Genomic DNA, 24,716 nt, shown 5'->3' on the forward strand with positions numbered 1-24,716 from the left:
AGGGCTAGTGGTGGAGGTGTCTGGATATACATCAGTAACAAATATATCTCTAGGTTCGTCAAACAGGATGATGCGCTGAAGTTCCTCCATGTGTTGTTCACCTTACACAAAATTCCGTACTATATACTAGCCAGCTATAGGTCACCCTCCATGTCCCATGAAAATCACAATGCTTACTGGAACCTGCTGAAGACACTTACCATTCCACTTGACACCTTACTAATGAGAGACTTTAATTACCTCTGTACAGACTGAGAATCCTACAAAGCCTCAAATCTAAAGGCAGAGATTCCTGGAATTCATAAATACAAACACCCCGGACCAAATAGTGAAAACTCCCACTAGTGGATCTAACAGACTGGACCTCATCCTTACAAATATAGGAGAATGCTGCACCTATCCCAGTGCTTTGTCCTCCCCTGTAAGGTCCAACCATAAAGGCGACTCCTTCAAAATCAAAAATCAACTCTGTAACCCCAGTAAAATCAGTAACAGTAAGGAACTATTCCAAGGCAAACCACCATATATTAAGTGATAGTTTGTCAAAATTCAGTGCTCCTCCAGACCCCTAGAACACACCAGCCTGTGCTGAGTTGTTCTCAGAAACAATGTACAACCATGTCAATAGCTGCATAGAGGCTGCTGTACCTACCAGATGTAAGCTAGCCCCAGAAACAAGATGTGCTAGTGGCATTTGAAATTAAACAGGATATGCAACAAAAAGATAAAAAAGTTATGACAAAATTTACGAAGAGTAATTTCTATCATGATAAAAAACAAAAAAAACTCTTACATGAAACTAGATAGGCAGCTAAGAGGGCTAATTAGGTCAAACAAAGCCAACTTTGAAGTTAAGACAGTCTCACATGTGAAAATCATAAAGCCTTCTTCAGCTAATTCAGAAACTTTAAAGGCAGCACACAGCAATTTGCTGAACTGGTGGTTAATAGTGTCACATTCACCTAGCCTGGCAATATAGCAAACCTATTAGCAGACAACTTCATTTCCAACTTTATCCTCCTATAACTCCCAAATATCCTCCAAGAAATATCTTCAAACATAATCCCTCCAATTATAACTAGAGAGCATGTACTGGCTGCACTTGCCAAATCCAAGAACACAGCATCCATGGGCCCCAATCACATCCTGGTATGCCTCCTGAACAGGTTAAAATACAACTTTTCAGAACCCCTGGAATCATTGTTTAACCATTGTCCTAAAGCAGGGTTTGTGCCATGAGAATGGAGGACAGCAATGGTCACCCCCCCACCACACACACACACACACATAAGGGAGGAAGTTTCATCAGATTCTGGAAACTGCAGATTTGTTATTCTGACTAGTCTTAATTGCAAAGCCATGGGAATAGTTATCATGAAAATTATTAACAAGGACATAGGAGATGTCCAAACACTGGATCCATCCCAGTTTGGCTTTGTCAAAGGAAGGTCATGCTTACTGAACATGGTGGACTTATTTGAAAAGATCACTAAGGCAATGGAAGAGGGGAATGTGCTGTATACTGTCTACTAATATCTGGCTAAAGCATTTGATATAATACCCCATTAGAGCACTGCCAATAAACTTACAGAACTAGGCATAAACCCCTTTATAACATGCTGGATAGATAGCTATCTCAGGGCTAGGACTTAAGAGGTTAGGATTGCTGAGGTCACCTCCACAAAGAGGCCAGTCACTAGTGGAGTACCTCAGGGCTCTCTGATGGGCTTGCTTCTCTTTGGCATCTACTTCTCAGAGGTCATAGCCAGTGTGAAAGGCTTCTGGTTGGCTAAGTTTGCAGATGATTGTAAACTGGGAGAGGTCACTTATCCCTCAAGATGAGATCACCCTTTAGAAAGGTCAAACACAACAGACAGACACTTGGTGCCAAAGCCATAGCTTAAAACTCAATACCAAGAAATGCATTATAGTACTTTTTGAGAGTCAGCCACCTTGGGTAACTATGTCCTCAGTAAAACACTCCTAAAAGCTGATTCACTAGTCAGTGATCTGGGAACTCATGTAGATAGTAACCCAGCCTTTGATCAACATGTGACCAACGTAGTAAGAAAAACCTTCCGTGTTGCTCAACGTATAAGTAAGAGCATAACTTCTAGGTCCAGAGAGGTCATCATACCACTGTACTTCGTCCTCATCAGACCTATCATAGAGTACAATGCTCCCTTTGGTATTACCTGGCCAGACACATACAGCAACTGGAACATCCACAAAGGTTCCTTACAAAAAAGAATACAGGTAGTAAATAAAATGCCCTACTCTCATTACCACAAAGCCCTATCTCTTTACTCTGTGTCATGCAGGCTACTGAGAGATGATCTTTGCATGGTGTACAAGGCATTCCTTGACCCTGTTTTGATGAATCCTTTGCACATCCACAAAACAAACAGCATCAGAATTATTAAATCAAAATACCTAACTTTTGCTTGCAAGATATATAGGACATGTTGGACAGACAGATATATTTTTCAGGCTGGTTTCCTCCCACATCCCAAAGACATGCTGTAGGTGGATTGGACACTCTAAATTGGCCCTAGGTGTGAGTGAGTCTGTGTGTGTGCCTTCTGTGGAAGGTTGGGCGCCGGGCTAGCTACTCGACACAGTAAAACTCTACTGCCAATCATGAGTGGACAGGTGATCCACTGTGGCAGTTTCCTCCTACATCCCAAAGACATGCTGTAGGTGGATTGGACACCGCTGTGGCAGTTTCCTCCCACATCCCAAAGACATGTTGTAGGTAGATTGGACACTCTAAATTGGCCCTAGGTGTGAGTGGGTGTGTGTATGTGCCTTCCATGGAAGGTTGGGTGCCAGCCTGGCAACTCGACACTGTAAAACTCTACTGCCAATCATGAGCAGACAGGTGATCCACTGTGGTGACCCCTAACCGGGAAAAGCCGAAAGAAGAAGACCCATTCTCTGGAACAGGGTCCCCATCCATGTGAAACAGAGTTCCTCCTTAAATCTGTTTAGAGCAACTTGAACCAATGAATGGGTAATCAGAAATTAACCCCTGTTTTGGCATCAATGTCAGGTCACCCCCTATATAAATCAAATTTGTGGGTCACATTTCAGTTGCACAACTAGGCTTATAAGGGCCCTAGTGGTCATTAGCCTGGTATACACCTATGAATCTATGAAATATATCCCCTTCTTTAGCCCTTCGAAAAACTTTTTCTGTAATACTACCACTAATCAAACAAATTAATTCTGAATGTAATGGTATCATTTTCTTCCATAAGTCCCACAAGAAATCAGTCTGTTTCCTTGCAATTGTTTGTATTGTTAGCATTTTGAGCTACCAGAAAGTTGTTGTTTTTTTTTTTTTTTTCAAAATGTAAATATTGTTCAGTTGTTCTTCATTGCCTTTGTATTTCGATGAATGGTCAGTCACTCGACAGCATATGTTCACAAAATGACAAATTATAAAAATTTCAGAAAAAAATAAAATTCTAAAAAGACACCAACAAGTGAAATTGCTACTTGGATAATGGTCGCTACTGGTTTAAAATATGCCTAGCTAATAAAATCATCTTTTTTAATGTATCCTAACCCTAACCCTGCCCATAACCCAATCCAAACTTTACCACAGAAAACACTTTCCAGAAAACTACTACTACACAATACATTCAGACACATGCCTCATACAGTACATAATCAAGCACTCACAACTCTAAAGCTATCTGCTTGGTTAGCCCTAACACTAACCATAGCCCACAAATGCTAACATGCAAACTACCAATTCTGATGGCAGACCTTCTGTCATTTTTGAAGCTATTTGCATTAGAGTCTAAAAATAAATTACCTTTAGTAATCCAACTTCTTGCTTCCAACACCAGCAACATTCAAATACAAGTCCACTTCATCAAACGTCTAATGGACTAAATGTACATGTTGAAGTCATGCATACACAATGTTCATACTCCTTCACACTCACATTTGCAAATACTTGTCTTAGCTATTTATAAATTCTCACAACTACCATTGACTTGACCAGACATTAGTGATCCATGTTGGCATATGGTTCTAATTTGCTGGAATTAGTTTGGAGAAAGTCTCTTCTACAATGGCTAGGACATAAGGAGGTCTATCAGCATTTTGAAGCTGCATTATGTATGGGGATATTTTTAATGTTTATTTTTTGAGACTAGGACAATAATTATAGCTTAGATTGTGAGCAAAGGATGTGAGCAGTTATAAGGATGCAGTTTCAGTGGTAAAGGAATTAACTTTGTCCAGGTTTGCATAGCGATGTTCAAGTCTTTGTGAAAGGTTTTTGTATCTGCATGCATTACTGATTGTGGTTTGGATGCTATATGCTCTTTGGGAGGAGTGAAGAGTTAGGAGGGGAAAAGCATATTCTACGAGGGATATAAGCACATTTTTGTATGGTTACTTCTGGAGTGAAGGGGAAAATGGCTATCAAATGAATATGTGGCTTTTAATTGTGAAATGACAGCTGCGATTTGTTCAGTGTGTGATTTGAAGGTTGGAGTAGTATCCATTGGAAATAGTGGATAAAAGAAACTTTATGCAAGGAGGAGACTATTGACACATATGACACAGGAATGACACCGGTTACAGTATCATGGAAAGAGGGTAGCATAGATTTGTAGAGATGCTGATGGAAAACAGGTAAGTGGAGGGGCTGGTTCAGGTGGAGTGATTTTAGTAGATGACTATATTGAGACTTTAAAGGAACAAACTTGAAAAGGGAGAGGCAGGAGATAAGAAGTGGGATGTTATTAAAGTTGTTTGGATGATGGATGTTATTGGGTTTAAAAGATGGCAAAATAGATGGAGGCAGGATGTGACAGAGGAAATAGAAATGGAATTACATCAGGGCCAAATAGATATTAATGAAAATGTGTAAATAAACGAAGAAATGTTGACCAAGTTGGACAGGATTAAGAAGCTGCAGAAAGAGTTAGAAGAGTTGGAAGAAGAACAAATACAGACATTAGTGGAGGGGAGGGGATGTCAGTGAAGAAATATGAGAGTAACAAATATTAAGTTAGTGTACAAGCTCAAAGACCAATGCAAAGGCTAAGGCTGTCTGGAGCAGAGACAATGCAAGGGAGGAGGGTTACCAATAATGAAACTTAAGGAAGGAATTTGGGATGTTTTACCAGAAATTGTACACATGGACAGAAGGGAGGAGGTCTGAAGAATTGGAGGGGATGGAAGTACAGGAGAAGGACAGGAAAGAGCTGTATAAAGAGGTGTTAGGATGGAGGTAGTGGAGAAGGACAGGAAAGAGATGTATAAAAAGGTGATAGAACCAGAAGTACTGGTATGACTCAGTCATAGTCCATGTGAGTAAGGAGATGTATAAAGAGGTGATAGGACAACAAGGACCAGTATGACTCAGTGATAGGTCATTTGCACCCACATGGACTGAGATGTACTTGTCTGGACTATATGAAGAGAGACACTATGGAGCTCTTAGACTGTGTCCCAGGCCAGTCAAGCATTGAGCAGCATTCGACCTTCATCAAGGATGATGTCACAATATGAAGAGATGGCTGATTTTAATAATTGGCTTAGTTTCTAGTGTCATTCAAAGGGGAGTGTAATATTTGTGTGTGTGGGAGGGTATTGTCAACAGACTCATCTTCTTTGACAAGTATGGTCTGCACCTGTCATCTCTAGACTTTTGAATATTGGCTAAAACATTATCTTCCTCTATAGTGCCTTTTTTAAGCAATGCTAAACTGAAAATCCTCCAACACAGCAAAACCATCTCAAGGGAATCTAAATGTGCTACTGCTCCGTACCAGGAGTCTATACATGACACTCCACTCCCTCCAAGATCTCTTCACCATGGAGAATGCAGACATCTCTGCAGATGTTGGGCCATGGCTTAAAGCTGTAGAGAGCACACTGGCAGTGCAGGGCTACTGTGCTTTCTTCACATTCAGGCCAGTTACTGCACAAGCAGGAACTAAAGGTGGAGGTGCATCAGTCTACGTCAATAACAAGCTTACCTCAAGGCTGGTCAAACAGGAAGAAGAGTGTTAGCTTCTCCACATCCAAATTACTATAGACAAAGTCCCATACCATATTGTTGCAAGCTATAGGTTCTTCCTCTATGAAACAGGAACTCCATAACTCATATTTAATCTTAGTGGAGACACTTTCTACCCAATATCATATTCATGGGTAACTTTAACTACTCCACTATAAACTGAGAATCATACACAACCTCAAACGTGTAGGGCCAGCAATTCCTGGACTTTGTAAACTTACCCTGGACCACATAGTTCACATGTCCACTAGGGGCAGAACATACTAGACCTTTTCCTCACAAATATGGAAAAATGCTGCTTGCTGTAAAGTTCAATGTTCTATATGGTAAGGTCGGACCATAATGCTGCCTCCTTTGAAATAAAAATAAAACATGTGAACCCAGCTAACCCTGGTGCATTTAGGAACTATTCTAAAACAAACTTCCTATTACTGGTAAACTGGCAAAATTTCAAGTCCCTCAAACCCTATGAACACAGTTAATTATGTGGAATTGTTAAGAGTTACCCAGTACAATCATGTTAATAAATGCATAGAGAGAGCTGTACCTACCTCAAATAAGCTTGGAGCAAACTAAAAAGCAAGCCACCTTGGTGGAATCCAAACATCAATAGGTCATATAACAAAAGAAGGAATGTCATAGCAAAAATTAGTAAATATAATGCCCAGCAGAATAAAAACTATCTCATTAACCTTAACAAACAACTCAGAGGGGAAATCAAGACTACTAAAGCCAATTGGAGGTAAAAATAGCCACTCGGCCCAAGGACAACAGTAAGGCTTTTTTAGCTATGTCTCTAAACTCAAAGTCTGTACACAATAATGGTCACAACTAATTGTAATGGAGCCATTTATGTGGAGCTGGAAGATATAGCAGGACCACTGGATTTACTATATAAGCCTCCAGAAAGCCATGTGAATGGGGATCTACTACAGTCATCACAAGGGCTGTCCTTCTACGTACCCCTGAAACTACTGACCCATAAGTAGTCCCAAATGCAAAGCTATGGAAAGACGTATCATTGAAATGATTAATAATGACTGGACCCAACTCAGTTTAGTTTTGTAAAGGGCAGATCATACATACTCAACCTGGTACAATTCTTCAAGAAGGTTACCAAGGCAATGGATGAGTGAAAAACAGTTATCTTGATCTGGCCAAAGCATCTGATAAAATACCTCACTCTGACATTGTAAACAAATTCATGGAATAAGGCATAAACCTCCTATGTTACATGCTAGATAGACACAGGAAGTTAACTAGGGTAGGGTAGTCCATCTCAACAAAGAGGTTTTGGCCTCGATTTCTTGAAAGTCAAGGCAAATGTCAAAGCCTTCTGGCTGATCAAGTTTGCAGATAATTGTAAACTGGGAGCAGTCATAGAATCCCCCAAGGCACTAATATCCTCCAGGAACGGTTGGCACAGACAAATAACTGGCACCAAATCCATGGTTTAAACCCATTGCCAAGAAATGCATAACAGTACCCTTTGGGAAGTTGTCTATTCCAAGAAACTACCTCATTTTTAACACACCCATATGAGAAGACCCAGTAGTCAGGGATTTAGAGGCACATGTAAACAGTTACCTAGGTTTTGAACAGCATTTTTATAAGGTATTAAGAAAATATTTCTGTGGTGCTCAACTTATAACCAAGGTTATGGCATCTAGGTCCAAGAAAGTCATCATTCCACTGTATTCAGTCCTCATCAGGCCCTTCATTGAGTATAATGCCCCTTTCAGTATGCATCTGACTAGGCACATGCAGCAAATGGAATGTCCACAGAGGTTATTCAGAAAAAGAATGTAAGATCTGCTACAGATGGCTGAGGGGTAATCTATGTCTGACATACACGTCATCCATAGATTCCCCTCTGATGGACTTCCTGCATAAACATAAAAAAAGAATCAAATCTACCTGATTCCAAGAACTTAAACTTTTCTTGCATTGTAAATTGGACATGTTGGAGAGATAGGAAATTATCTCAGAGAATACTCCTTCTCTGGAACAGGCTACATGATCCATCTGAAGCAGAGTTCTTCTCTAACCCTACTGAAGTTTAATCTAGGCCAATGTATGGGAAATCTGAAATTCAGCCCTGGTCTGTTAACAAAGTCTCTAATGGGCAGAGGCAGCCTGTAAATGATTGACCATGTATGCCCTAGCTTATATAACCCCCTTAAAATAATCTCTAAGGCACCAAAACTTGTTGGATACATTTGAGTTGCGTGGCTAGGCTTAAAATGCCTCTGTGGTCTTAAGCCTAGTTTACAGCTATGAACCTGTAAGTGATTAGGCGCATTATAAAAAGCAAATAGGGGTGTCTGGATGAGGTTTTTGGCTGATTATTATAACTTGTGTAATGGCAACTAGCGGAGCACTTGGCAAATTTGTTTAGCTATGTAGTAAAGGGAGGATGTGCCACATTCTAGGGGCAGGTAGACATGTTGTTAAAGGGAAAGAAAGAAGAGAAGACCTTTCAACCTAAAGACCAGTTTTGTTATACAGTACTGATACAAAAATTATGGCTAGAAGTTATACAGCTAGACTGGATATGCTGTTTACAGAGGTGGTGGAAGAGACACAAGTGAACTTTATGAAGGGGGAAGGTCATTAACAGACTATTAATGGCTGTTGTCAAACTGTATGAATTGATGTGAGAAGGAAAAATAAAGAGGCAAGAGTGGTGCTCATGGACATGCAGAAGACATCAGATTAGTGAGCTATGACAGTATGATGACAATTTTGAGGCAAGTACTTGGGGAGAACAGCCTACCTCTCTTTGCTTAAGAATTCTGGACAGTCTAAAAGCATGTCAAAGGCCCAAAATCAGCCATAATTTTTAAATATTGGTCTAATTCACTTAAAGAATTAGTATAACAACAGATTTTATATAAAAAAACATTTTCTGAACAATAATAAAGAATAAAACTCTTTCTGGCATCACTGACTGATTTAATCCTTAGTGATTTACCAAAAATCAAAAATTTTATGAGGATTGGGGTAATAAAAGCAGGCAAAATCAAGGACATTCTACAAAATTCTGGACAGTTGAGAGGTATGGAGAAGAAAGGGTTTTATAGAGTATTAGGGCATTATATAGGAAGAAGAACATTCAAATCAAGGCTAATGGAGGATTGTCAAATATGGTGTTGCTACTGAGAGAAATGAGACAGAGATGATAGTTGTGCCTGAGAATTTTTGTTCTGGTCACACATAAATTTGCACAGAGAATAAGCAAAGTGATAGAAAGTTGGGAGTGAGAGGCTAGAAATGCAGTATAAATTTGTTGTGGATGAGTGCATATTACTATTAGAAGATGTTGAGGAGATGTTGCCTCAGGTGTTGCAGATGTCTGAAGAATTTGGAAAGAAATCGGGCCTACAGTAACATGTCAAGAAATCACTGGTAGTAGGGATAGGAGGAAGGGAGCAACAGTCTATAGGTTTGCCTTGGTCAGAAGTGAGTGGAGAGAAAAATGTGGCTGAAAGCACATCCAACAGTGAATTAGGGAGAAAATTGGGAAGATTTAAGAGATAAGAGGAAGGGAATGTTAGATAAGTAGGCATGTAGGCTAAATACCTTGGATACAGTCAACGTGGTAAAGTTGATGATACTTCTCTTGATAATACACATGCTGAGGAATTTACAGGTACAACAACAGGCATAGTGAATGGAGAAATATTGAATGGGTATGTTAGATTTTTATGCAGAGGACTGAGTTGCAGGACAGAAAAGAAAAGAGTGAAAATCTGAAAATTGGCAGGATGATGTGGTGTGCCGGAGTTTGAGGCATTGTGGTGTGTGGTGTGATGGTGATAGATGCATAAAGATAGAGAATACTGGAAAATTATAAGGTTACTGGAATGTTTGCAAGGATAATGATATGAAGGGGAAAGAACATTTTCGAAGAAATAATGAAAGCAGTAGTGCAATAATAAAAAGGAGATGAAAACAAAGGGATAAAGTGGGCAAGAATTAGGGACATGCTGAGTGACAGATCGGAGCAACTGTTTAGGAGTATGTTGAAAGAAGGGGATGAAAAAAATGAGATATCGAACAGATATAAACAGAGGAGAAGAGAAGGCTAGGATTTTCCTCACTGTACCTTGATCTCAAAGTGATTTTTTGGCATACATGTAGTAAACACACAATAATCTGGATATGATCGGAGACCTAGCCATAAATCTCTATACTGTGTTTCTGTCAGACATTTTTACCATAGGTGGATGCTTTTTTTTACTAAAAAAAAAAAAAAAAATATATATATATATATATATATATATATATATATATATATATATATATTGATTTTATCAACTTATATTGACATAGCTTATGACTGTGATAATGAATATATAGAGCAAATTTATTTTGATTCTTTATGAAATGTGTGATTTTAAGAAAAATGATTAGAGAAAACAATTAGTATCTAGAGTACGTCCTAGATATTTAGCTATATGTTTTTTTTTTTTTTTTTTCTTGTTGAGTTATCTATTTGATTTTTGATGTGTCATGAAGAGCAGTGAGGTAGCTTTTGAGAAGTTAATGTTGACATTTTATTCCTGGGGCAGTGAATATTTGGACACAATAATTTTGTAGGCCATATTGAGCAGCGTTACTAGTCTTACTTGTGTTATCTGTGTCATTTGAACAATGATCATTGGGGTGTGTTTCAACTAAAGGTACCTTCTTCAATAACTTCAGTATTTGACTGCATTTTAAAGGGTCTTTTAGTCAGCTAGCTTTGTAACCATGCTGCGGAGTTTTGTCCAAAGCCCAAAAAATTGTTTCCTTGTTAACTGGGTACAGTTTATGGCTGAAATATTCTCTCTGAGTAAATAAAAAAGCACAAATGGCTTCTTAATTTTCCATTGATGTATAGATCCTGCTTGTTATGGTTTATACAACTGTTAGTGTATATAATGTCCTGAGTGCAAAGCATGTTGAGGGTAACATAGCAGAGAATATTTGTTGAATGTATAACTTGTTTATAGATTACTCTCTTAAAAGCACTTATAAGAGGGTATAGTACTGAGATGGGTGTATATTTAAGAGGGAGGGGATATTTTTGAATTTGGGCATTACTAATGAATGCTTGAATTGGTTTAGGACTATGGAGGAGTTTAATAACATGTTATAGGTATGTGCAAGAGATTTTGAGAGGGGATGAGATGCTAGTTTAAGGAATTGTGAATAAATGCTCTTAGGGTTTGGATTTGGTTTGTGGCCTAGCTTTGTTAGCATTTTTTCAGTGTTTTTGCTGTGATTTATTAATTAATTGAATTGTATAGGGATTTATTGACATATATATATATATATATATATATATATATATATATATATAAAAAACTATATATATATATATATATATATATATATATATATATATATATATATATATATATACACACATACACATACACATCCATATAATATATATATATATATATATATATATATATATATATATATATATATATATATAATATATGTATATATATAGCATGCTTAAGAAGAGCATATGTGAATAAACAAAGGCAAGCAGTACTTCCAATGAAAGAAAACTATTTTAAGAGTTTTATTTGAAATCAATATTGATTTTAGTTAGTGCATGTCCTATTTGTATTAGTTTTGTCTTAGAAGCATCAAAGGGGGGTCAAAATGTTTCCTTTAGTTGGTGTTTTCCCCTTCTCCTCTGTTGTGCAAACTGCAGAGTTAGTTATAAAAGTACAGCAAATGTTCTTGTGTGACTTCCAAAGTTTGATAATGTCTTTATGTTTCAATCATTTGCCAGTTATGTATTGATATTTCAGGGTTGTTTCTGAAGAAAGTTAAAACTGATTTATGATTATAATGAGAAATGTATTATATTACAAAATGCCTTACAGCATTATGAATTTGCCTCTTTTTCTGTTAGATTGGTTCTTATTATCTGGAGTTACCTTTCTCAGATATGTACTGTAGGAATAGACTTTGAAATAGAACCAGGTCAGACACTGCCTTATGGGCTAGGTAGAAGTCACCTCTAACTAACCTGTAAGAAGCAGAATATGAGAAAATGAGGAATTAAACCCGCACATAAGGCAACTGTTTAATCTCAGCCTTACCACAGGATACGTGCCCAAGGAGTGGCGTACGGCAACTGTGGTCCCACTCCACAAAGGTGGCGCCTCTACGGACCCTGGTAATTACCGCCCCATAAGCTTAACAAGTCTAGTCTGCAAAGCTATGGAGAGGATCATAATGGAGCTCATAAACAAAGATATAGGGGACTTGCAGACATTGGACCCGACCCAGTTTGGCTTTGTCAAGGGAAGATCATGCCTTTTGAACTTGGTCGACTTCTTCGAAATAGTCACCAAGGCCATTGATGAGGGAAAGGCAGTCCATACAGCCTACCTTGACCTTGCAAAGGCTTTCGACACAATACCCCACTCGGGTATTGTAGAAAAACCAGCTTAAATGTAAACCCATATGTCACAAGATGGGTTGCAAACTGGCTTAAGGACAGAACCCACAGGGTTAGAGTTGCTGGCGCTGTGTCAGACTCCAAGCCGGTCACAAGTGGTGTCCCACAGGGCTCGGTCCTTGGCCCCTATTGTTTGGCATCTACTTCTCAGAAGTACAGGCCAACATGGGAGGACTTTGGCTGACAAAGTTTGCAGATGACTGCAAACTGGGCGCCATAGTGGAAAGTGCATCGGACACGGATATCCTTCAGAAGGGACTCACGGAAACAGATAGCTGGTGCCAGAGCCATGGCCTGAAGTTAAACGCCAAAAATGTATAGTCATACCCTTCGGGAAAAACAAGGTAACCCCAAGCTACCATATAGGTGGCAATCCACTAAGCACAGAAGAGGTTATCAGGGACCTGGGGACCCAGGTTGACAGTGGCCTTTCTTTTGACACTCACATTGCTAAAGTGGTTAGAAAGACCTTCTACATTGCCCACCTGATCATGAAGGATTCACATCCAGATCTAGTGAGGTCATTGTTCCCTGTACTCTTCACTTATCAGACCAATGATCGAGTACAATGCCCCATTCGGGATGTATCTCACCCGACATCTGCAGCAATTGGAGAGACCCCAAAAGTTCCTCACCAAAAGGATAAAGGGACTCCAAAATCTGTCATATGCTGCCAGATTGAAGAAACTCCAGCTCTATTCAGTCGCATACCGTCTGCTCAGAGGTGACATGTGCCTGACATACAAGGCCATGTCCAACCCGAATTAATGGACATGCTCCACCTCAAAAATCCAAATCCACCAAAACCACTAGAGCAAGCGACTTAAACCTTAGCACGGATATAAATAGGACGTGCTGGAGGGATAGATTTATCACTCAGAGACTCCCTATGCTGTGGAATAAAATCCCGGTCCATGTGAGACAGAGCACCTCGCTGACTCTGTTCAAGAGAAATCTAGACCTGTGGATGGGAGATCGTAGGTTTACCCCGGGAATCATCTCTGGGTCACTGCTGGACAGAGGCACAACAAACTAATGGGCACAGTATTTTTTCATATAAGGGGTGGCGTAAGCCACAATAATTTGGGCTAGGCTTATAAATGCCTTAGGGCAGATAGCCTAGTATAAACCTATGAACCTATGAACCTATATAATAATGTCTCCTAAAGATTTCTGAATAGTTTCAATTTTCTACAATGAAAGAAAATATACCACAATGCAAATGCAAATACAGAAAAAAAAGAAAAAACTCAGAATCATACCCCAGCCAGTAGTAAGATATAGAACCAAGTGCTTTCATTCATTTATTTTTCTGATGCAATTCCAGAAAAATAAAGGAATAAAAGTACTCATGTCTATAAATTATTACTTACTACTGGCTGGCATGATTCCGAGTTTCAATTTTCCATCATTTTGATTTTTCAAGTAAGGAATGTTATCTTTTCAGTTTTTTCAGGTCATTTAGTTAAGAATACAGTTAGCAGTATTTTATTTAGTAATACGTAAGATCAGTGTGAGTGTTGCTAACTCCAGTACTGTATTTTTTTCTAATGCTTTTGTGCTGAAGAACAGTCAGTCAGTCATTCTATAGTTATACTTATGTATTCATTATTTGATTAATTGCTTAATCCAAGCCAGGTTTGTGTGAGAGTCAATGTTTATTCCAGCTATTACTAGGCAGAAGGAAAAGAAAATAATTTTGGATAGGATGTCAGTCTGTTGTTTTCTCTCAAGTCAACTTAACGGTCTTTAGCCTAGTCTTTGCATGTTTAGAGCCTTCTCTGACAACTACTTGCAGCTGATTGTAGCATGCAGTTGTTTATGCTGTGGGCTGACTGTTTTACTTGGAATGGCTTTACAATTGCTAGTTCTACACCAGTGTCCTTTCCTTACAGAATTGCTTGCATGTTAAGTTGCATGTTGGCTACTGTTATGTGATCTTGTGACTGCCTGTATTGCTGAACCTTGTATTGCCCACTATTAAGCTGTTTGTCAGACAGAAGCCTAGAACATTCTCTTCTTTACTCATGTTGCCCCACCCATGTGGACTCAGGAAGTCCTCATATTCTGTTCTGTCTGTCCCAATATTTGCATTCTGGTCGACCATTATAAATCCTTATCTAGTAGGTCCTGCAATTGCTGACCGGATGCACTCTTGTCCTCTCTATCAAAATCCTGCTGTGGGGCATATGCTGAAATTATGAATAGTTCCATGTCCTTATACTGGAGTCTGATTGCTGTGAGTCTGTCAACATTTCTGACATCCCTCACTATCTTCTGAAGTCTCCCCTCACCACTATTCCCACATCATTTCAAGTCTGAGTATTATACAATGGATACCAGGTCAAGTGGCTTTGCTGCACTGCCCTTCAATCTCGTCTCCTGGAAACCGAAGATGTCCACTTCCAAGCTGCTTCCTGCCAGTGAACCTATAGTGTAACAATCGTTAGTTTAGTTTGTCAGGTTGATTGGTTTTACATACAGCTTTCACTCAACCGACCTCTCCCAGGTAACCCGAGTTAGATAACTGAACACCAGCGAGCAAGTGTCTTGTCGACCCAGGGTTGGCCCAGAGTTGGTGGGCTTTATGGCAGACACACTTTGGCCAATAGGGGTACCTAGACCCCCCGTCCTTTTATGTGAAGTAAAAACCTTAAAAACATACACAGTTTATATTTTTTTGCAGGGAGCAAGCCCTTCTCAATGTTCCACATGAAGTGGATACCCCATACCCCCATATTATATATTCCAACTCTGTGGTCACACAACAGTGGAGAAAGTGCAAAGTTCATTATCACTGAATGTGCTTTCAGTGATGTTATTTCATACCAGCAATACTCACTGAAATTGCATTTATACAACTGTCATTTTGCCCTTTTGTATCTGGGAGGAAATCAGGGCACCTAGTAAAGACCCATGCAGAGACAACAAAGCCATGCAGGCTCTACATAAAAAGTACTCTATATAAGAACCAAACTATAAAAACCAGATAGTGTGAGGTAACAACACTGCATCACAGTGCCACACATTTATTTAGATTGCACATTCAAGGAATGCAGTTATGCTGCATTATAAAAATAATTATGGTAGAATGCAAAATTGTAATAATTTTCACAATAAACTCATATAAATCATCTTTACTGGCTAATTAGATTAGCAGTTAAGAACAATGCTAATGACATTAATAAATATTAAGTTGAGATAATATAAAATCACATAATACATTACAAACTCCCTGACTAAATAAGCGTTATAACTGGATATTAAATAAGTAACTGCACTGTCTGAACTCAACAGTGCAGAATTTAAAAAAAATGAGGAGAATATTCTAATTAACGCCCAATATCTTTATGACAACTGACACCTTACTTTTTTAGTATGAGTCTCAAGCAACAATCCTAGATTCCAGAGTGGAGATGCACATTTCAGTCTGTTATATATATGATAAGGGGAAAATGGAGAGGAAGAGATGTTGGACAGATGGTGACATGAATCTGCATTGCCTTAGTCTTTTGGTGAGTTGAGCTTTAGTTGTTTTTTTTTCCTGACATTCATTGAAGGATCATCTCCAAGCAGTCTTCACGAGAGAAATTCTGGCACAGCCTTCAGGGAGAGGAGAAATAATGACAAAGATTAGTCTTTTTTGCCAAACTGTTAATTTATCTAATTTACAATTACCTACTGATGCTAATCCAGCATAATTAGAGCTGGAACCCAAACTGAAAAAGGCACCTCATGTTTTGCTGTGAATATTCATGACATAAATTGGGTTCAGTACATTCTGCCTTCCACATTTGAAAGCAGTCTTTTAAACTACTCCTTCAAGTCTAGGCTAAAAGAACATCTAATCGACAATTGAATCTGCCCATGTTCCATGCCATCTTAATACTCTTTTCCATTCCCTTCTGCCTAGTCTTAATAGACTTTTTCTTGATCTATCCTACTTTCCTTTCTGCATTACCTACTTTTTATCTTAACCTTTTTATAATTCCTTAACCTTCTAATGTTCCTTCTCTCTATTCTTACACCAACCTTTATCTATCCCAGAAATTATGACAGAAATTTGCTACCCAAGTCTCTTGCCAGAAAGTGTATATAGTTTTTACAACTTATTACTTATTCTGTAATATATTTTTTCATGCCTTATTATGTAACACATTTATTAGGAACTATTTTCAAAATAATGATGTATGTTCACCTTCATTGCTTGCTTTATATTTGTTTATTTTCTTCTTTTGTTGTATCTACAAATTGTACTCCTATGTGACTGTTTTAGCTTTGTAACCAATGCTGATCTGCAGTTCTGTTTAAATTGTACTCTGAAGTTTTTCTCCACGGGCCTCTGCTAAAAATGGGCTCATACCCAGTTGGACTTTGCTGGTAAACAAATGTCAAATAAGTAAATAAATAAACAAAGCTATTCTTTTAAAGGCGGCAAAATGCACTTTTCTTTACATGCAAAGTTCTTGTATGCATAAAGATGCATGCAAACACTTTTTAGTTTGAAAAGAAAAATATTTGTTCCTTTAAACATAGGTTCATAGGTTTATAGGTAAGTACTAGGCTATCTGCCCGAGGGCATCTGTAAGCTTAGCCAGAATGTGTTGGCTTTTGCTGCCCCCTTAGATTAGTTCCCTGTGCCTCTGTCCAGCAGAGCCATTAGTTCCCTGTGCCTCTGTCAAGCAGAGCCACTGCAGTGATCCCTGGGGTAAATTTTCTGTTTTCCATCCACTCATCAAGGTTTCTCTTGAAGAGTGTTAGTGAGGGGCTTTGCCTAATGTAGATTGGAATCCTGTTCCAAAGCATGGGGAGTCTCTCATACAGGAATCTATCCCTCCAGCAAGTCCTATTTATCGTTGTGGTGAGGTTTAGATCCCTAGAGTGTGTGGCTCTCGGGGATTTGTTTTTTTTAGGTGAAGCATGTCTATCAATTCTGGGTTGGACATGGCCTTGTATGCCAGGCAGAGATCACCTCTGAGTAAGCAGTATGCAACCAAGTACAGGTGGAGTTTCTTCAGTCGGGCTGCATAGGGTATCTGTTTGAGGCCAGTAATCCTCTTGGTGAGGTACTTCTGTGGTCTTTCTAACTGTTGCAGGTGTCTTGTAAGGTGCATCCCAAATGGGATGTGTACTGTATGATGGGTCTGATGAGTGATGAGTAGAGAGGCACAATAACCTCTTTTGTTCTAGATGTGAACCCTTTTGTGATTAGGTGGACCACATAGAAGGAGTTTCTAACCACCTTGGCAATATGATTATCAAAGGAGATATTACTATCTACTTGGGACCCCAGATCCCTTATTACATTTTCTGTATTTAGGGGACTACCATGTATGTGGTAATTTGCGGGTACTTTGTTTTTTCCAAAGGGGATGACTATGCACTTTTTGGCTTTTAGCTTGAGGCCATGATATTGACACCAGGTATCCGTCTCAGTGAGACCCTTCTAGAGGATGGTTGTATCAGCTGGAGAGTCAATTATGGCCCCCAGTTTGCAGTCATCTTTAAACTTGGTCAGCTGTAGTCCTCCTGTGCTTGCCTGTACCTCTGAGAGGTATATACCAAACAGGAGGGGTCCCAGGACTGAGCCCTGGGGGACACCACTTGTAACCGGTTTAGAGTCGGACCTAAAGCCTGCAACTCTCACCGTGTGGGTTCTATCCTTGAGCTAATTGGTAACCCATCTCATGATGTAGGGGTTTATGCTTAGGCTGGTGAGCTTGTCTATAATACCAGAATGGGGAATGGTGTTAAAAACCTTTGCAAGGTCTAGGTAGGCTGTGTGGACCTCCTTTCCCTCATCTAAAGCCTAAGACAGGTAACAGACTCAAAGAAGTCCACCAGGTTTAAGAGGCATGATCTGCCCTTACCAAAGCCAAACTGGGCAGGGTCCAATGTTTGGAGGTTCCTAATGTCTCTGTTAATGAGTTCCATAATGATGTGCTCCATAGCCTTGCAGGCCAGGCTAGTCAGGCTTTTAGGACGATAGTTCCCAGGGTCTGTTGTGGCTCCACCTTTGTGGAGTGGGATAACTGTTGCTGTGCATCACTCTATGGGTATGTAGCCTTTAGAGAGGCTGAGTTTAAACAGTGTGTTTAGGTTAGGGGTTAGTTCATTTTGGAGCTCATGTAAGACACAGCCTGGGACACCGTCTGGTCCCATTGAAGCTGTGTTTTGGCTATGGATAGGGCTGCTTTAATCTGTGTGTCAGTGATTGCTGGGGTTCTACATTCTTCTGGTATGGTTATGGTCCCTTTATGGGGTGAGGGGGGGTGAAGTTTGCACTAAACCTGTCTGCCAAAATGTTGGCAATATCAGTCGGTTCAGTGTATTTTGTGCCATTCTGCACTAACTCAGAACAGATATGAGAGTTTCCACTTAGGTTCTTGACATAGCTGAAGAATGCTTTGTGGTTATCTTTGGAATCCTTGGCAATTTTTTTTTTCAAAGCTAGTCTTGGATGATTTTATGAGGGATCGTAGTTTCTTGCTGACACTGATCAGGGATGTCTTTCCTTCTTGGGATTTTACTCTTTTTTTGCACTAGTTTCCTCCTTCTGTTGTATAGCTTGTTTATGGCAGGGGTCCACCAGACTGGTTTGCTTTTCTTGGAGGAGTGAGTCTTTGTTTTGCTTGGGATAGCACAATCCATGCATTCTTGCAGGTGCTCATAGAGTGCCTTTGTAAGGGATTCAGCAGCTTGGACAGTGTTGTCCTTTAGCATGGGGGCTGTGAACCTTTCCACCTTGGTCTTAAGTAACGTGAAGTTTGCTTTTGAAATGTTTTTAATGGTGGTTTCCTTGATTGGGGGTGGGGAGGAATATGGATATCCAGAGTGATTAGTCTGTGGTCTGATCTAACCAGTGAGGGGTTGACCTCTGGTGTGGAACACCGGTCACCCATGTTGGTGATGACCAGGTCCAGTATGTTGTCATCTCTGATGGGGGTGTTGACCAGTTGATCCAGGGCATTCGAGTTTATAAATTCTAGGAAGCGTTGGGCAAGGGAGTTAGTATTTGAGTAGTTCTCCCAGTTAATGTTTGGGTAATTGAAATCACCCAATATTGGGACATTTGGTAGGACCTTCATATTTTCTAGTGTCTCCAGAAATGCAGAATAGGCATCCTGGGTCATGGTGGGTGATCTGTAGCAAGCTACAATTTGAATTGCAGTTTTGCCCATTGTTAGTTGCACATGGATGATCTCTGAGGCATTGTACTGTGCCACTAACCTGGAGGTGTGGGTATCCTTGATGAATATGGATACACCCTCATTTTTTGTGTTTCGGTCCGGGTTCTGTGGATGAAAAGTATGGTATGAGTTATAGCCTGGTAGTGCTAGGTTGCTCTCTGGAGCCTTAAACCAGGTTTCTGTTACTGCACAGATATCGATGTTCTCCATACTAAAGAGTGCCTCGAGTGCATGCATTTTGAGGTTTAGACTTCTGACATTGAGTAGCATTACCCTCAGTTTTTGGTTACTTGTGCTATTTATGGTGGTGGGTTTGTCTTTTGAGCCTTGCCTAAAAAAGGCACTATGGGGGTGGCAAAAGCCTTGGCCAGTATTCGAAAGCCTAAGGGTGACAGGTGCAAGCCATCTCTTGTGAAGTAATGTGGCTTGTCGGGCATGTCATCCCAGGCAGACAGATACTGGATCCCCTTTGAATGACACCAGAAACTTAGCAAATTGTTGAAATTGATCATTTTTTCTTTGTACTGTGGCATCATTCTTGGTGAGGGCAGGATGCTACTCAGGGTCAGGGTCATACCGGCCTGGGCTACGTGATCAGAGAGCTCTTCCATGTCTATTTTCATGTAGTTCAGGGAGGTATGTCTCAGGTCATTCACACCAACATGGACAATGACAGAGTCATATTTGTACTTGTTCTGGAGCAAATTGAGTGCTTGTGTTATGTGGTGGATCCTGGCAACCGACAGGCAGCTAACTGTAACCTTCTCCTTGTCCAGCCTAGTTAGTGGGACATCAGTGTGCCTGACTACAGAGTTACCTATTACCAATGTGTTGGGTATGTTATTTTGCCATAAGGGCTGTGATTGCGTGGCACACTGATTATGTGAAGTATGTGTTTCGTGGTTTGTGATGGGGTGCAGAGGTTGATTGGATGTCTGCTTTGGAGGTCACTGTTGCTTTTGCAGATTTTTATTTAGAGCCTCCAAGTATGTTTTTGTGTATTTATGTGTGTTATTTGCCAGTGTTGGTTTAGTAGGTCTCTGTGAAGACTGGTGGTGTGTGGCAAGTATTTCCCTTCTCCTCTTGACTGTCAGTTCCAGTTTTGGGTTGATAGACCTTTGCCTCCAGTTTGGCTGTATAATTGCACCCCTTGCATATATTACTGTTTGGTGGTAGGAGGAGAGGGTTGTCTGTGTACATGAGGCAGTTGCAACATTGCCTCAAAATGCCCAAATTCACCAGCTGGACTGGAGAGTACTTATCAAAATTCCAAAAAAAAACGCTGACAGTCCTGTACTCAAAAACTTTTATTCGGGAAACCACAACAGTTAAGCGCTTTCATCAGCAAACAAAAGCTGACTTCATCAGAACTAGATTAGAACAAAAACATGTTTAATTTATAGCATATAGGCATCACCTGATTCAATTAAACAATCAAGTAAATAGTTCTATATGAATTAAGTGCCAAGTGCAATAAAAAAATACCATAGCCATGAAAAGACAGCATAATATGTAAACACAAACAACTCTACACACTAAGAATAACTTTACATAAAATTAACAATAAGTGATAAAAAATAAAGAATATATTAAAAGTTTAAACAACTTTAAATTTCATAGGCTCGCAATTTGAGCAAGCTAGTTAAATTTGTTGCATCATTCAAGCCAGGGAATGTAGTAGCGTCTAATTTAATCTGCCAAAACAATTCTCTAAAATCAAGATAGTCATCCCAGAGTTCACCCCTAGGATTCTGTGGGACTTTTTCAATAACACAAAATCTAAAATCATGCCCAGGGCTTTTGTTAATATGTTTGAACAAAGCACTGGTGTTGTTCTGGGTTCTTATAGTCCTAAGATGTTCGTATATCCTATCTTTAAAATGCCTTTTAGTTTTACCAATATAGAACTCCTTACATTTAATACACAAGGCTGTATAAATAACTTCCACAGTGCTGCAAGAAAATCTACCCTTGGACTTGATAACTATGTGATTGATAATAATCTTGTCTGTGTTCAAAATGTAAGAGCATTGTGAACAAAACCCACACTTCCTGGTGTCTAACCCACCAATACCTGGAATGGGATAAAATTCCCTCTCCGGTAAATTTTTAATGGTAGCGCCTCTTCTGTCAACAACCCCAGGGTGTACACCAACCTTACTCAAGATAGTATCTTGTTCATGAAACATTCTCCAATACTTCTTTAAAATACTGTATATTTCATTATAGTCTAAAGAAAAATTTGTAAAGAAAGAACAAACTTGCTCATAGTCTACATCCCCAAGAGCAATGTTTGGTTTAATCGTATTCACTGCATATGTATTGTTTAAATGTAGCGGGCACAATTTCCCACCTAGTCTCATATTTGAAACCTCACTAATGATGTTGTCAATTAATTCCAAATGATATCCTCTTGCAAAAAACATACCCTTTAAACTGGAGAGTACACCTGGAACTGCCCTTTTGACATGCCTGAATAGGTAAAGTGAGCTGTTTTACTGATTGGCTGGTAGGGACGAATAGAGAGCCTTATCCTTCTGGATAGTATAGGGGGGGTCTAGTGCTAGGGTTAATTAGTGCTTGCTATGAGTTTTGAGCAAATACTGGGCTGTGAAATGAATGGTTTGAGTGCTTAAGTTGAAAGTTTGTCTAGTTCCAAGGGAAAATTTGAAGAGTAGACTTTGTGAAGCCAGGAATAGTTTAACCCTAGCTATCTGGCGCTGACCAGCATGCAAAACTGTGCAATTGTGGCTTTTATAGCAGGAAAATGGAAGAGATAGAAATTAGCCCAAAATGGCCAATAATCTGCTAACTTCTGGGCTGAAACCACTCCTCCAGGAACAGATAGGCTGCTCAAAGCTCCCTTCTCTCATAGGTGAACAGAAAAACTTCCTTCTATCCGAGTAAGGTATGGGCAACACAGAAACTTGTAACACAGCCCTGAATTCAGCAATAACCTGAAAACTGGACTATACCAGTTCAGAAAGCCGGGAAACAAGTATTTTTTTTTCAGAAAATAAAGCAGATACAATCAAAAAACACTTTAAATGCACAGAAATGGCTATCGCACTTCAGTGTGTAGCCTACAACAGTTAAACAGATTATTTAAACACAAAAACAACTTAGTTCAAGTGTTGGCAGCAAATAAGTACAGTATGTAGCAGAAACAAGCTTTTTAAATCACAGAAATGATAAAAAATTGGTGTTTTAGGCGGAATTAGTTAAAGACAGCAAGAAAATGCAAAAAAATATACTTAATCACTCCAAAGTCTCTCTTTTGTCTCTCTGCTGCTGTAGAACTCTATAGGACACCTGGTAGGCACTTGCTGAGCTGAATACAAGTGCAAAAAACAATGCAAATGTGGTTTTTATAGCAGGGAAATGAAAGAGAGAGAAATTAGCCCAAAATGGCCAATAAACTACTAACTTTTGGGCTACAGCAAACAAGGTGCACAAATTTCATAAAGAAACAGTTCAAATAAGCAGGCACAATAAGCCTTTAACCAGAAATTCCCAGCTCAGAAGGAGAGGATCTAGCTTCTCCTCCCACAAGAGTGCAGACCACAAACCTTCTTAATGTAAAATAACTGGCCTGAAGCCCAAGTGCTTAAACCAGAACTAATGCACTTTTAGAATAACAGACACTGAGCCTCCACTCAGCAATTCCCAACTTAGAAGGATGTAAGCTACCTGTCCTGCAACAACAATGTAGTCCACAAACCTTCTTAATGTAAAACAACTGGTCTGAATCCCAAGTGCTTAAACCAAAAGGCTTAGAATAACAGTTACAATGTAATTCGGCTACTACCAAGCAGTACTAACTGAAGTAGAATAATATAATTGAGTACTTTTAAGAAGAAGCACAAGCAAAATGAGGTAATAAAGAGGAAGAGACACAATTACAGTAAAAGCAGATGAATAAAGTGCAATTTTTTAATAACAATAGAAAAAGAGCAAACTTATTTAAACAAATTACCCAATTAACCAGTAAAAAAACTCAAAACTGAGCCCTGCTCCAGCAGTCTTCAATCAGACAAGTTCTAACCGGACAATCCTGCCACTAGGGTGCAGGGGAACATTCTCCAAAAAAGATGGCCTGGATTAGTGCTCAAGTTTACAAACAAAGCTAGATTCAGCAGGCCTGATTCTAGTCTATGCTACAGCAGACAAGACACACCAATATCAGAAAAACAGTTCAAATAAGCAGGCACAGTAAGCCTTTAACCAGAAATCCCCAGCTCAGAAGGGCAAAATCTAGCCTCTCCTCTTACAAGGGTGCAGACCACAAACCTTCTTAATGTAAAATAACTGGCCTGGAGCCCAAGTGCTTAAACCAGAACTAATATACTTTTAGAAAAACAGACACTGAGCCTTCAATCAGCAATTCCCAACTTAGAAGGATGTAAGCTACCTGTCCTGCCACAACAATGCAGACCACAAACCTTCTTAATGTTAAACAACTGGTCTGAAGACCAAGTGCTTTAACCAAAATACTTAGAATAACAGTTACAATTTTATCAGGCTACTACCAAGCAGAATAAATGCAGCAGAATAAACACAACTGAATTATTTTAAGAAGAGGCAAAAGCAAAATAAGGTAATAAAGTAGGAAGAAACACAAATACAGTAAAAGCAGATAAAGCACAACATTGTTTTTATATATAACAACAGAAAATGAGCAAAATGATTTAAACAAATTACCCAATTAACCAGTAAAATACCTCAGAACTGAGCCCTGTTACAGCAGTTTTCAATCAGGCAAGTTCAGGGCCTAAGCGGGTATGCCTACTCAAATGTCCTCTCTGTATTAGGCAGGATGAGCTAATGAGACTAGATTAGGATAGAACTGGGAAAGAGCTGAACAGATTGGAATGCTAGGAGTGTCTGAAATTAAAATATGATCTCACTGTACTCGGTTGAGTGAGCAAATGAGATGGGCCCAGGAGGAGTGTTCAAACACAAATTTACAGCAGGGGTGGTCAATTTCAAAGCCACCAAGATTAATACC

This window comes from Protopterus annectens, chromosome 11.part0 (genome assembly GCF_019279795.1).
Source record: "Protopterus annectens isolate FY-2018-M chromosome 11.part0, PAN1.0, whole genome shotgun sequence".
NCBI lineage: Eukaryota > Metazoa > Chordata > Ceratodontiformes > Protopteridae > Protopterus > Protopterus annectens.